This window comes from Monodelphis domestica, chromosome 6, assembly GCF_027887165.1.
Source record: "Monodelphis domestica isolate mMonDom1 chromosome 6, mMonDom1.pri, whole genome shotgun sequence".
Taxonomy (NCBI): Eukaryota; Metazoa; Chordata; class Mammalia; order Didelphimorphia; family Didelphidae; genus Monodelphis; species Monodelphis domestica.
This window is the reverse complement of record NC_077232.1, coordinates 138,530,900-138,546,816: the sequence shown is the minus strand read 5'-3', so window position 1 is coordinate 138,546,816 and position 15,917 is coordinate 138,530,900. Positions and strand designations below refer to the sequence as shown.

At 44.5% G+C, this 15,917-nt stretch overlaps 1 pseudogene; it reads right to left on the bottom strand.

The window, feature by feature from the left end:
- Nucleotides 1-4,990: 4,990 nt before the first annotated feature.
- On the bottom strand, nt 4,991-10,823 carry LOC100013830 (RNA-binding protein EWS-like; annotated as a pseudogene).
- Nucleotides 10,824-15,917: the final 5,094 nt, after the last annotated feature.

Below are 15,917 nucleotides of genomic sequence, written 5' to 3'. Positions count from 1 at the left end.
GACATGAGTGAAGCTTTACTGGGAGACGTTTGCTCTGACAAAGGGAGTGGAAAATCCTTCCATTCTGCCATTACCATTAAGCACATACCAGTAATAGCTATAAAAATGCCTGAGTCAAAACTTAGGCAATGATTTACAAAATAACAAAGATGGAAACTCATTCATACTCAAATCTAGAAACCAAAACAGAACACTGAGTTCCACTTGTATTTGCCAAGTAAAGACTGATTTTTAAAAAATCATTACATCTCTGCTGAACAGTTTACTGACACAGAAGAAGGGTCACTCCTATGAAAAGGGCATTATGTAAGAGCCTGTGCCCCTGGGATTCTCCTGGAGGAAAATTTTTATGAGATCTTTTCATTCTTATTTTAAGAGACTTTGCAATTGGCTGCCATCTTAAAATCCCAAATTCACTAAGTCTATTCATTTATCCATCTTCTGGTCTGAATATACAGAATCATAGCATTTAGAGCTGGAAAAGTCTTTAGAGGTTCTCTAGTCCAACCTCCTCCTTTTACAGATGAAGAAGCTGAGGCCCAGGGGCTTTGTGTGCCTCCTCCAGGGTTATATAAATATATATATATTTGTAGAACTGAGATTTGAACCACCATCTTCTGAGTCTGACTCCAATGCCATTTCTCCTGCATCACACTGTCTGTTAGAAACCTGGAACTATGTAGCAACTCTAGAGTTGTCATCATCTGCTTTGGATCAAAATATAAATCAGGAGCTGTTAACTTTTTTGGGCGTCATGGTGCCTCCTTTCACTGACTGGTGAAGCCCATGGACCCCTTTTCTCAGAATGTTTTAAATTCATAAAATAAGATGCATATTTTTGCAAAGGAAAGCAATTAGATTAAAATACAGTTGTCAAAATAAAGGACCAAATTCATGGGACCCCTGGTTTAGAACTTCTGCTACCATAAGACTGTTCACCCTCTGTGAATGATGGACAAAACAACAGCCATCTATACATCTTTAGAATCTCTCATTCTTCCTTCCTGGGCCACACTTTACCATATGCTCTACCCCATTCACCTTTTCCTATCTTTACCTTAAAGTCTGCAAGTATCAGAGTTCATGTTTGATATAGATTATCTTTTATAATGAAATTATAAATAACTTCCATTTTATAAAGGACTCCAATTTATAAATTTGCTATTTATTTTTTCTTTCTTCACTATTAGTACCTGGCCACTAATGAGTCTCATGTTGACCTTAATTAACCAAATCTTAAAATCTATTAGACATACTATTGTAAAAATAACTAAACATGGGTAAAGACTTTTTTGATGTTTTAAGTCTAAAGTAAGAGAGGGTTAGGAAGTACATGTGTATGTCAAGGTAGACTGGGATGGAATGGAGGATGGGGAGTATAAAAATAATAACAAGAACTGTAAAACCAATAGGCAATGTATTGATTATGGGTTTATAATCTGACTTTGATACTCTGCTTGCTATGCTCACAAAGTATCCTCAGCTTATATAAGGGAAATGAAGCTCATAAGTGAACTTCTCTTCAGGGCCAGGATGCTAAAGAGACTCTTTTTATATAAAAATAAACTATTTATTGAGAGTGTAAGGATAAAAAAAGGATTTCTAACTCTAAGGGATTCTAACTCCACCCAAATAAAACTCCCTGGTTCTGTAAAGAACCACTTCTGTGTCCACAGGCTACACTGATCCTTCCAGATCTGACTAACCCAAATTCTTACTATTCTAAATAAACTAACACTATTATCCTTAAAATCCTTAACTTTGTCTCCCAGTTATAAAAATAACAAAGGCCAGGTGGCTGAGCTTTAGCAAGAACCAAATTAGGACTCTGCACCTTAACAGACTCAGAGTCCAAATCAAAGGCCAGATCTTTCTTTGGTCTTTTCTGAGCTAAAACAATCTATGAAAACAACAATATATAGTCACCAGTGTTTCCCAAGTTGGAAAAGGAAAAATACTTAGCTCTCTCAGGTCTTTCCCGCCTTTCCTTCTACCTCAGACAGGAGAGAGAGGAAAAAGGCATCAACTTATCCCAGCACTCTGAGAGAGAGTCCCTGACTCTGCCAACTGCCAGAGACCAACAGCCACACCCAGAGAGCAACTGCCACAGAAAAAAAACCCCATTATATTTGAAACTGACATTGTCTCAGCTGTTTGAAACTCTAATTCTTTCTCAAGCCAGCTTCTCTACTTCTTATCTCTAAACTAATATATAACATATTACATGTGTTATATATTATATATATATAATAATATGACAAGGCTTAATTTCTAATATTATCCTTATAAGAAGACCACAAGTGTTTCCCACACTATATTTGAAAATGCATCAGAGGGTGAACAGAGTCTTAGTGTAGCATCATGGGGTGATATCTTGACTTGTACCTGAATTGGATTTAAGTGAGGCAGAATTGCATAAAGTCATCAGCCTCACTCTCTCTTTCAGAGTCATCAAAGTCCAGTGCCAAGACAAAATTCAGCCCAGATATAGTGTATGACTTTGGTGTCTTAATTGTCTGACCAGTCTAAGAACTCCATAGCACCTCCTTCAGTGACCTTCACAGCCACTGGAACTGGAATCATTCCCATTCACCCATTCAGTCAGCATAAGTCTTCACATGCTCAAGGTAGACATCCCCCTAACTCACCCACAGGTTTCAGACCTCTCAGTTCCCCTCAACTTTGGATAGCCCATCCATCAAGATAGTTTTACTAGGGTGTATGGACATCTGAAGAGGACTAGCATGAATATATGGTGAGGGTTTGCCAAGCCTTTTTCAGGGCTGCTAATCGTGTCTGGTGTCCATTTGACTCTCAGCTCTCAGATGTGGCTCCAAGAAACTGTAGTTTCTGCAGTGGCCATACCTCAGGTAATGGATAGATTATATAGAAACATCATACCTCCACATATAGAACATGGAGAACATCAAAATAACTGCACAAGAATGAGCAAGGTTTGACTTTAACAGAAAAAGACTTGTGACTGGTGTGGGAGCTATCTCTGAGAGAGTTGTCTGGGTAGTCACTCCATTGACATGTCAGAGTAAAAATGATAATGAGGAAAACACAAGAAAAAGAATAAGAAAAAAGATATGGCATATAATGGAAACAATCCTCAATATTTAAATAAGTTACCATTTTTAAAGCTTTTGAAAACCTTAAGGGATGTTGAAAATTATTATCATTTTCAATAGACTGATTCTCCTACCTGGCTCTCAGCCAACTTCTACAGTGACATTCAGGGAAGAAGAGAGAGTAGCATGGGTCACACTAAAATGTAATCCTCCATAAGCAATGTAAATGGGAAGCTGGGTAAGAGAGTCTTGGACAGTAAATTCTATCTACACAATCCCCACTGTGATTCATTCCACTGGGAGGTGAGCATGTTGGCATCTCCCAGATTTACATACCTAGTCTCCCCAATGAATCATTACATATAACCAGTGTATATCTCTACAGATCTTTTACTAAAGGTACATACAATATTGCACTTTCTAAGGGGAAATTATAATAATTTGGGAATGAGAGTAAAAGAGAATTCTTTCCTCTATTGTCTATCCTGAGTTAACACTAACTTAAGTACTAGATTGTGAAGACAGGATTAACTCTCTTTTGACTACTTTTTGATTGAATCAACACAAGTTTGAACTAGGTTGAGGAGCTGCAAACCACTTAGTGAATTCATACCCTACTTAGTGTGAGTGCCAGCAAGATACTTGGAGAGCTCTATTCTTTTTTCTAACTCAAAGTCAGAAACTTTTGAATTCTTTTAAGAGTTCACACCTTCAGAAACTGTGAACCCTTTCAATGAGTATTTACCCCTCCAGAAGGTGGGAACTGGTTCCCACAAACACTGACCCCTGGGCAGTGCTAGACTATTTGGAGGCTGTGATTAGCCCCTGTGAAGAGGGGCAAAAACAAGGAGTCACCATAAAAGCAACCCTAAATTCCTTCTGGGGAGATGGTCTTGGAGAAGGTTGTCTGAAGAGATTGTCTTCTGAAGATAGCCTTCTAACTGGGAAGAGTCTTCAAGAGAGCTTGCTGGATTGTGGGCTTTCTCTGACTCTGACTCCTGGACTACTTCATTGGGCGAGTGAAAGTCTGACTACTTTCCTAGTTTCCTAAGAGTAACTTACATTTTGGAAGAGGCTACCCGGTTACTCACCACCAGCCTTCCTTGTTGAGAGCTTTAGGTTGCTATTCCCCTCACATTTCTCTTCTTTATTATTTCCTCTCTATTTGTAAATATTTGTGAATGAATTTCTGACTCAAAATATAATAAATATTAGTGACCACATAATTTCATAAAATTATTATCCAACCATTAAATTTAACCCTTACAAGATGTAAATAAAAGACAAAGAGAGCAAAACCAAAGTATGGTAGGCTCACTGACAAAAAGCCAATTAGGGGGCAATCCCCTATGGCATAAGAGTTTACATTCAAAGTAAATGAGTTTCTCATCCTAAAATTATTCTCAAACGAATTTAAACTTTTTATTATTGGTTAATAATACAATCCCCCTGAGGAGGATGTTGACCAACATATGGGTCACCCTGGTATACATGGCTGAGTGTATAAATTGAGATTTTGAACCTTTGACTTCATTCCCCAGAAGTCCTTAGTATCCTGCATCTCCACATTGGCAAGATCACATTATTGGTATTTAACTGGCTGTAACTCCTCCCATGTCCTCTTTGGCATGATGCAGAAATCATGGTGGCTTGGTAAGGTAGGGATTTTGAAATGGCTAATCAGCCATGGGCATATGGTTTTTATTTTTTATCTGCTTTATTCCTTGATTTCTAATGATCATTTCATAAACCTCCTTAAATATAATATTTTTATTATTAAGATATAATTTTAATTTTTACAGTTGGAAACCAGAAGGGATGAAAAAACTCTCAAAAATTATTTTTTTTTACGTTTATAAACATTTGGAATTGTATTAAAAAAAAAAAAAACATCCTTACAGTTAGTTCTCCTCCTGGGTCTCCACACTATGATATTTGAGCATGCTCACAACAATGGTTTCTCATTGGTTTAGTCTCCATTAAACAACCGTCTTAAAAGAAGGAAAAGAAACTCAGGGCACTACCATTTAACTTGTTTTAATGTTTCTCCACAAATGGTGAAAAATACTAAAGTACAGACAAGGAATAATCATAATGTGGCCAACATTATAAATATGGAATTATAAATTTAAAACAGTTTCTGGTTTAAAAAATAAATCTGGTAGTAAATGCAGCTCTGTGGGGTTTCTGCGCCTAGTAGGGCTGGTCTCTGTGCTCCTGGAGATGCTCGCCTTTACCCATCTTTCTGGGCCTGCCATGCCCATTTGCTCCATGAGAGGTCCAGGAGGACCCCCAGGGCCTCCTCTTCTTCCTCCACCAAAGCCCCCTCAGTCCATGCCTCGACCTCCTTGAAAGCCGCCTCTGTCTCCATCTCGGCCTCCTCGGAACATACCGCCAGGCCCACCACGGTCCATGACCTATGCCACTCCTCATGACACCGGGGCCACCTCTGCCACAATCACCACCTGGAGGTGGAAAGGGTGGTGGCAGAAATGCCTCCGGCTTAGGGGTCTTGCATTGATTACACTCTGTTCTCCAGGCAAAATTATGGTTTCCGCAACCTGGATTAGGGCACCGCCAATCCCTTGCTCTGTGCTGGACATTTCCTCCTCCTGAGGGGTTTCCACGGGAACCCCTGGGTCCTCATGGTGGAAAACCTACCTGTCTCCTCCTCTGCCTCCCATTCGACCCATGGGACCTCCTGGCCCCCCTAGGACCTCCTCGGAGAGGGGGAGGCATCCCTCTGCCTTCCTGGGGTGGCATACCATCTCACATGCTGTTCATTGGAGGTTTCTTCCGAGCAAGAGACACTTTGAGTTTGCTCCCTTGGAAATCTTTCCCATCAAACCATTCTACTGCAACCTTTGCAGTAGGTGGGTCATCATAGGACACAGTGGCATCTCCTTTGGGTTTCCGGGTTTCCTTGTCTAAGTAAATGTTTATCATTGGCTGCCCAGTCCTTTTGTTCATCTTGACAACCCCACTCTATTTGAAAAAGTCTGCCATCTTGTCAGCAGTCACGCTTTCATTCAGTTCCTGTACATAAATCGTACTGTTTTTGGAGTCTTCATCTGGATCTACAGGTGGGCCTAAGTCAAGGTCTGGTCCTTCTTCCATAGGTCCACCATACTCTCCAGCGCGCATTCCACCGCGTCCTCCTCCTCCTCCTCCCCGCCCACCTCTGATCATGCCTCCATGATCAAATTCCCCTCTTCCCCTGCCCGGGTCATCAGGGCCACTCATGCTCCAGTTTTCTCCAGGCCCGGAAAAGCCTCCAGACTCCTGCCCATATACACCCATGCTACTGGGATGGTCCTGCCCGCACACACTCTGCCCATATACACCCATGCTACTGGGATGGTCCTGCCCGCACGCACTCTGCCCATATACACCCATGCTACTGGGATGGTCCTGCCCGCACGCACTCTGCCCATATACACCCATGCTACTGGGATGGTCCTGCCCGCACGCACTCTGCCCATATACACCCATGCTACTGGGATGGTCCTGCCCGCACACACTCTGCCCATATACACCCATGCTACTGGGATGGTCCTGCCCGCACACACTCTGCCCATATACACCCATGCTACTGGGATGGTCCTGCCCGCACGCACTCTGCCCATATACACCCATGCTACTGGGATGGTCGTGCCCACACGCACTCTGCCCATATACACCCATGCTACTGGGATGGTCCTGCCCGCACGCACTCTGCCCATATACACCCATGCTACTGGGATGGTCCTGCCCGCACGCACTCTGCCCATATACACCCATGCTACTGGGATGGTCCTGCCCGCACGCACTCTGCCCATATACACCCATGCTACTGGGATGGTCCTGCCCGCACGCACTCTGCCCATATACACCCATGCTACTGGGATGGTCCTGCCCGCACACACTCTGCCCATATACACCCATGCTACTGGGATGGTCCTGCCCGCACGCACTCTGCCCATATACACCCATGCTACTGGGATGGTCCTGCCCGCACACACTCTGCCCATATACACCCATGCTACTGGGATGGTCCTGCCCGCACACACTCTGCCCATATACACCCATGCTACTGGGATGGTCCTGCCCGCACGCACTCTGCCCATATACACCCATGCTACTGGGATGGTCCTGCCCGCACACACTCTGCCCATATACACCCATGCTACTGGGATGGTCCTGCCCGCACACACTCTGCCCATATACACCCATGCTACTGGGATGGTCCTGCCCGCACGCACTCTGCCCATATACACCCATGCTACTGGGATGGTCCTGCCCGCACGCACTCTGCCCATATACACCCATGCTACTGGGATGGTCCTGCCCGCACGCACTCTGCCCATATACACCCATGCTACTGGGATGGTCGTGCCCGCACGCACTCTGCCCATATACACCCATGCTACTGGGATGGTCCTGCCCAAACGCACTCTGCCCATATACACCCATGCTCCTGGGATGGTCCTGCCCGCACGCACTCTGCCCACATACACCCATGCTACTGGGATGGTCCTGCCCAAACGCACTCTGCCCATATACACCCATGCTACTGGGATGGTCCTGCCCGCACGCACTCTGCCCACATACACCCATGCTACTGGGATGGTCCTGCCCGCACGCACTCTGCCCATATACACCCATGCTACTGGGATGGTCCTGCCCGCACGCACTCTGCCCATATACACCCATGCTACTGGGATGGTCCTGCCCAAACGCACTCTGCCCATATACACCCATGCTACTGGGATGGTCCTGCCCACACGCACTCTGCCCATATACACCCATGCTACTGGGATGGTCCTGCCCGCACGCACTCTGCCCATATACACCCATGCTACTGGGATGGTCCTGCCCGCACGCACTCTGCCCATATACACCCATGCTCCTGGGATGGTCCTGCCCGCACGCACTCTGCCCATATACACCCATGCTACTGGGATGGTCCTGCCCGCACGCACTCTGCCCACATACACCCATGCTACTGGGATGGTCCTGCCCGCACACACTCTGCCCATATACACCCATGCTACTGGGATGGTCCTGCCCGCACGCACTCTGCCCATATACACCCATGCTACTGGGATGGTCCTGCCCGCACGCACTCTGCCCATATACACCCATGCTACTGGGATGGTCCTGCCCGCACACACTCTGCCCATATACACCCATGCTCCTGGGATGGTCCTGCCCGCACGCACTCTGCCCATATACACCCATGCTACTGGGATGGTCCTGCCCGCACACACTCTGCCCATATACACCCATGCTACTGGGATGGTCCTGCCCGCACACACTCTGCCCATATACACCCATGCTACTGGGATGGTCCTGCCCGCACGCACTCTGCCCATATACACCCATGCTACTGGGATGGTCCTGCCCGCACACACTCTGCCCATATACACCCATGCTACTGGGATGGTCCTGCCCGCACACACTCTGCCCATATACACCCATGCTACTGGGATGGTCCTGCCCGCACGCACTCTGCCCATATACACCCATGCTACTGGGATGGTCCTGCCCGCACGCACTCTGCCCATATACACCCATGCTACTGGGATGGTCCTGCCCGCACGCACTCTGCCCATATACACCCATGCTACTGGGATGGTCGTGCCCGCACGCACTCTGCCCATATACACCCATGCTACTGGGATGGTCCTGCCCAAACGCACTCTGCCCATATACACCCATGCTCCTGGGATGGTCCTGCCCGCACGCACTCTGCCCACATACACCCATGCTACTGGGATGGTCCTGCCCAAACGCACTCTGCCCATATACACCCATGCTACTGGGATGGTCCTGCCCACACGCACTCTGCCCATATACACCCATGCTACTGGGATGGTCCTGCCCGCACGCACTCTGCCCATATACACCCATGCTACTGGGATGGTCCTGCCCGCACGCACTCTGCCCATATACACCCATGCTCCTGGGATGGTCCTGCCCGCACGCACTCTGCCCATATACACCCATGCTACTGGGATGGTCCTGCCCGCACGCACTCTGCCCACATACACCCATGCTACTGGGATGGTCCTGCCCGCACACACTCTGCCCATATACACCCATGCTACTGGGATGGTCCTGCCCGCACGCACTCTGCCCATATACACCCATGCTACTGGGATGGTCCTGCCCGCACGCACTCTGCCCATATACACCCATGCTACTGGGATGGTCCTGCCCGTACGCACTCTGCCCATATACACCCATGCTACTGGGATGGTCCTGCCCGAACGCACTCTGCCCATATACACCCATGCTACTGGGATGGTCCTGCCCGCACGCACTCTGCCCATATACACCCATGCTACTGGGATGGTCCTGCCCGCACACACTCTGCCCATATACACCCATGCTCCTGGGATGGTCCTGCCCGCACGCACTCTGCCCATATACACCCATGCTACTGGGATGGTCCTGCCCGCACGCACTCTGCCCATATACACCCATGCTACTGGGATGGTCCTGCCCGCACGCACTCTGCCCATATACACCCATGCTACTGGGATGGTCCTGCCCGCACGCACTCTGCCCATATACACCCATGCTACTGGGATGGTCCTGCCCGCACGCACTCTGCCCATATACACCCATGCTACTGGGATGGTCCTGCCCGCACGCACTCTGCCCACATACACCCATGCTACTGGGATGGTCCTGCCCGCACACACTCTGCCCATATACACCCATGCTACTGGGATGGTCCTGCCCGCACGCACTCTGCCCATATACACCCATGCTACTGGGATGGTCCTGCCCGCACGCACTCTGCCCATATACACCCATGCTACTGGGATGGTCCTGCCTGCACGCACTCTGCCCATATACACCCATGCTACTGGGATGGTCCTGCCCGCACGCACTCTGCCCATATACACCCATGCTACTGGGATGGTCCTGCCCGCACGCACTCTGCCCATATACACCCATGCTACTGGGATGGTCCTGCCCAAACGCACTCTGCAGCTGGTAGCTGCTGCTGTGTTGGCTATACTGACTTGGAGCCTGGCTGTAGGATCCAGTTTGGGGGGGACAACTAGTGGGGGGCTGCTGCCCATAGCTGCTCTGTTGACCATAGGTATTCTGCTGGGAGTAACTGCTCTGATCATAACTAGTTGGATGGGTAGAGGACTAGCTTGTTGGAGGATAGGATGGAGGTGCAGTGACTGGCTGCATGGGGTAGCTGCCGGGCACCTGTGGGTAACTAGTTGCTCTGGTATCCTAGTCCTGCTGTACTAGATTGAGGCTGACTAGTCTCAGTGGGCTTGCTACCATCCTGGGGTCTTGCAGGGGCTGCAGTTGCTGGCTGATGCCAATAGGTTGGGTAAGGCTGGGTGCATATGCAAATTGGGCTGCATAGGATGCTTGGGTGGTCGTAACTGTAGCAGTGGTGGTATCATAGGCCCCCGTGCCATATCCTTGGACAGGCTGACTGTAAGCTTGAGGTGCGGTTGGTGCAGTATAACCTGTTGGAGGCTGTCCATAAGAGGTTGCATACGCAGTCTGCCCATTTGTCGCAGTTGTTTGAGCCTGCATATAGCTGACATCAGTAGGCTGCCTGTAGGCTCCATAACTTTGTTGCCCATATGCCTGGGTGGTCTGTGCATATCCTTGAGCTGGCTGGGCTGCATAAGCACTAAAGCCCCGCTGGGCTGCAGCTTGACTGTAGGTACTATAGTCCGTGGACGCCATTTTCTCTCCTTCCTCTTCCTCATTCTCTCAACATCCGTCTCTCTCAAAAAAAATTTTAAGATAGTTTGAATAATTTATTTTTTAGCCACATTCCTACTGCCAAGGCTTTTCACCCACCCACCCTCTCAAAATCCAAGAGAACTCAAACTCTCTTTGGAGCTGCTGCCTTTTTCTTTTCCTACTTTTTGCTGGTTGCTTGTTCTCCCTACTGGCTGGGCTATTTTTAGCCAAGGGACTCTTGGCAGGGAAGAGATAAGCAGCTTTTCCTGATTCTGCTCACTCCTGATGCTAAATTCCAGTGACTTGCTTCTACTCTTACTCCTGCTCCTGCTGCCCACTCCTGCCTCCTGGATTGTCCCAGCCATTCACTCCTAACCTTCTTGACTCCGGATCACTCATTGGGCCCAACCCCAGCTCCAGGGCCCCAGCAACTCTGCTCCTGATCTCCAGCCTCAGACCCAGATCACTCATCCAGCCCCAGCCCCAGGGCCCAGACTGCTGTTGCTGCTCCTGCTGTGCTGATTGCTGCCACCAAGAAGCTAGGAGCCCTTGGAGCTGCTCCTTAGGGCAGATGGTAAAAAAAAATATTGGGGTGTCTTTTTCCTTAGGCAACAATTAGCCTCCTAACTCCCTCTGGGGAAACTAGCATTTTACCTCAGATGGAATGGGAAGAAGGAAGTTACTCTTCCAAACAGGAAGCTGATTACAAGAATGGCATACTCCATGAAAGAGCAGTACCTTGCCCATTTCAAACAGTTTCTACCATTCATGACTGCACTGATCCTTTCACTTATCTTGCCCGAGATTCAGGGGAGAATTAACCCTTTGTCATTCTGGCCTGTCCAGTCTCTAAGATTCATTCAATTTGGGATTCTTTCACACTATGCTCAGCAAGGAGTTCTCCCTCACTATGGGAGATCCAAGAGCACTGACAATAGGGATCTGAACATATAGAAAAAGGAAATTTAAAGAGTCTGGAGGTGAAATGTTAAGCCTTTTCAGACTCCATTTTTAAAAATGAAAGTCTCCGTCTTTCATTGTATTTTGCTGATTGTTTTCTTTAGGATTTAATTTTCTTTTAAGTTCATATATTAATGTATTCAATTCAATTCTGTTATGCTGAATCAGTTTAAATCTACTGTGTTTTAACTACTGTTATATTCTGTTGTTTTTCCCTTATGACTACTGAACAAAATATTGTAAAATATTGTAAAAGCCCATAAACAACCTTTCTTCCATTTTGGCTTTGTAAATTGTCACACAGATTATGGATAGACTCCATCAACCTGATTAACACCCTTTGGTAAACTTAATAAACTAAATATCTCAAATTGATTTTAAGGGGTCTTTACACATGATTTATAGATTTTTTTCAACAACTCTGATCATTTTGCCTGCCTCTAACAAGAGGTAAGGTCCATTTTAGTAGCTGAAGTGACGCATTATTATAATCCCTACCTCCTGCATTTGTAAAAATGTGAATGGATGGAACATTACAGTCTCATACCAAAGGAGCTGGGAAGTTGATCCCAGGGTATGGTACCCTGTATGGCTCCCAAGAAGGGAATCCCTCATTTGTAACTCCTCAGTTCACTTTACCCTTTCACCAGAATGATCTCTAGATTCTTGGTGACATTTTAGATTCAACATCAACAGTACAGAGATTTGTTTTTTTCTAGACTCCTCTGACACATTTTTGTAATGATGGCAGTAATGGATTTTTAAAATATATCAGCCATAGTTGAAACACATTTGAAAAATTTGTGACAAGTATCCATTAGCTTTAAATGTCATACAGCAGTCTCATGTAAAATATGAAAGTGGGTTTGTTTGCTATTGTCATTAAATGGGCTATTATAACTTTGGGGATTTTGATACTTTTTGAATATGCATTACATTCTGTACTACTGTTCTTTATAAAAAACTATTACTTTGTGAAAATTTTCTTGCACTCACAGTGAATCATGGCCAGATTTGAAAAAGGAAATGGATCTCATTTTGGGGGTGAGAAACCTTTCTACTCTACCTTTCCTTAGCTGACACCGTGTGTCAATGATTTTTATTTTTAAAACTTTTTATTATTGTTTTTGCTTGCGTGTGCAATATACTATTTCAGTTTTATTTTTTCTCCCCTTTTCGTATTTGAAGCACGTCACCAGTATTGAGAAGATTTTCAACTTTTTTGATTTTGCAATAAGTTTAAAATAGATTTGCTATAATGTCAACGCATACCCAAAAAGCTTTAGACTATAAAAATTATGCCATTGATTGTTTAAAAATTTTTATGGGACTTTTCTTAATGATTCTGTCTGATTCCAGGAGAAGGGAATACAAAAAGAGCCATTGAACAATGCCAAAGAAGCACAAAGCGACTTGCATAGTGCCAAAGAGTGCAAGGTCAAAGAGACCAAACCAATCCTATGTGGATTGAGGACATTCTATGCAAAGAGTGCAAGGACTTGATCATGTGTGAGACTTGAGGTTGCGGCTGTTTAACATGTGTTGAATACAGGACTTCCTTGTAGCACACATTCTATATCAAAGACATGACATCAATTGTTCTGGCTCCAGTATCCCTGAGAAAAATACATAAAATCAGACCAGGTCCTTTTTTCTCTCTTATAGTATGGCAACTTCTTATAGTCTTGGCTGCAAATGGGTAAATGAAACATTACTACATTTTGTCCTTCAGACTTGTGGGATAGACATTACTTTAATTGGGCCCTGATTCAAGGACCTGTTATAAATTTGTTTGTCTTTTACTTAGAATTTTTACACGTAAGACTTTGATAGTCTATATTTCATTCAGAAATGATCTTTATTATTTGGATTTTTTTAATGTTTTTGATTTCTCTTGCCAATTGATTCATGCATCTCATAACTCAGCCATGCATTCCTAAGTTATCCCTGTGTTTTTCAACACCCTCTTCAGGAGGGAAATGTATAATTATTCTAAATCGCAAAGTTTAAATTCTTTTTGAGAGTAATTTTAGGTTAAGAAACATGCTACCTCTCCGAATCCAGAAAATGAACTGTTTGAAGAAAGCACCATGAAGATGCCTCCACAGACCACAAGCTGCACCCGAAGATCCAGAGTGAACTTTGGGATGTGGTGATTTGACCTGTGTGGGATTGAATGCTTTTGTTTTGTATGTATATGTGCCTAAGGGGATTGCACCCTGACTGACTTTTTGTCAGTACATCTAGTGTTACAGACAAAAGAGTGGTTGCCATAAACTGTGACCATGAAAATATGGGTTTAAGACTTTGAATTGCCAAAAGTTCAAAAATAAATTTTAGTGTCTTGATTTTATATTTAAAATAAAGTGGTCACCATGGAAAAAATACCCAAATATGAAATACCCAAGTAAGCTGGGTTTTATGGAGATTTTAATTAATACAAATTAAGGTATTAAGGAAAGGGAGAGAGAGAGAGAATAAGAGGAAATGGGGCCTAGGCCAATGGCCTAGGCCTTTCTCTTTAAGAGAGAAAACTAAGTCAGTCTTTAATCACTCACCACAAGATCCTTCCAAGCAAAACTCTAGTGTTCAGAGACACCCTCCAGTTCAGCTCCTGAGCTCAACTAAGTTTAGCAACAGAGAGACTCCAATTCAACTTCCTAAGCTGAACTAAGTCCAGAGGCCTCTGACCTCCTTTTAAAGAGAATTTTCTCCTATGTCACCTCCCCTAAATTTTCACATCTACCAATCACAGTAGACATTTTCCAAAGGACTGACCATTCTTAATTCACATCTTGTTATCACCTTCTCTCGGTAGACTAAAACTTCTGAGTATTTCACATCTCTTTGCTAAGCTTGCCCTTTTAGTGATTAATTTGACCTTCATAGGTACTTAGCACCCTTTTGTATTAGATCTAAAAATAGACCTAGCTTAAGGGCTTTTGCCTCACTATAAGTATGGGTTGGGGACTTTTTCATTGTTCAGTAAGGAGTTTTACAACTTTATCTTCTCCTTAAGGTATGCCTAAATATGGGTGGAGTAAGGTTAAGTTCTCAATACATTCCTGATCAAGTACCTTCATTGTTAAAATGGGGAATAACCTTCACCAAATGTTTTAAGGTAGAGTTTGAGCAGTTTTAAGATTCACACTAGCAATCATTGGTTTTGTTCTCTTTTCCTCTTATCCTCAAATTATTGTAATTTCAAAGTTGTTATGTTTACAAGACCCACTGGAGAAACTAGTCTTCCATGGGTCTCAGGGAGGTATGTATAGATGGAGATTTTTGAATCTTTGACTTCATTCCCCAGAAGTGCTTAGTTTTTCCCAAAATTCCCTATAATGTCTCCTGAGTCTCCACATTGGCAAGATCACGTTATTGGTATTTAACTGGCTGTAACTCCTCCCACACCCTCTTTGGCATGATGCAGCAATCATGGTGGTGTGGTAAGGTGGAGATTTTGAAATGGCTAATCAGCCATGGGCACATGGTTTTTATTTTGTATCCTCTTTATTCCTTGATGTCTAATGATCATTTCATAAACCTCCTTAAAATATAATATTTTTATTATTAAGATATAATTTTAATTTTTACATGAGTTATAAGGTATATGAATCAATTGTCAAAAGAAAATAAAAAACAAACCCAAATAAAATAGATAAAAGTAACTTCTCAATGAAACATAAAATATCAAAGTCTCATGTGTAAAAATTCTAAGTAAGGAAGAAAAACCTATAACAGGTCCTATAATTGGGGCCTGATTAAAGTGATTTATGTCCCACAAACCTGTAGTAGCAATTATAACAATGTAGCACTTACCCATTGGCAGAAAGGACTACAGAAAATTGCCAGACCATAAAAGAAAGAAAAGGGACTAGATTTTGAAGCAGATGAGAAATAGCATTCCCTCATTTGATTTTGCCTTTGCTCTCAAAGATAGGGGAGCCAAAATGGCAGCCAAACTGAGGTACTTGGTAGAAGTCTGAATCTGGCATGAGGGAATCTTTTGTCTGACTTTGCAAACAGACACTTCCTCAAACCCCAAAATAAGTTCAAGTCCCCTGTCTTGGCACAAAATCTCATCAATCCCATAGAGATTGATTGGTCTCTTTGACCTTGTGCTCCTTGGCACTGTGCAGTGGCTTTTTAGTGATCCCTTCTCCTGGAATCAGA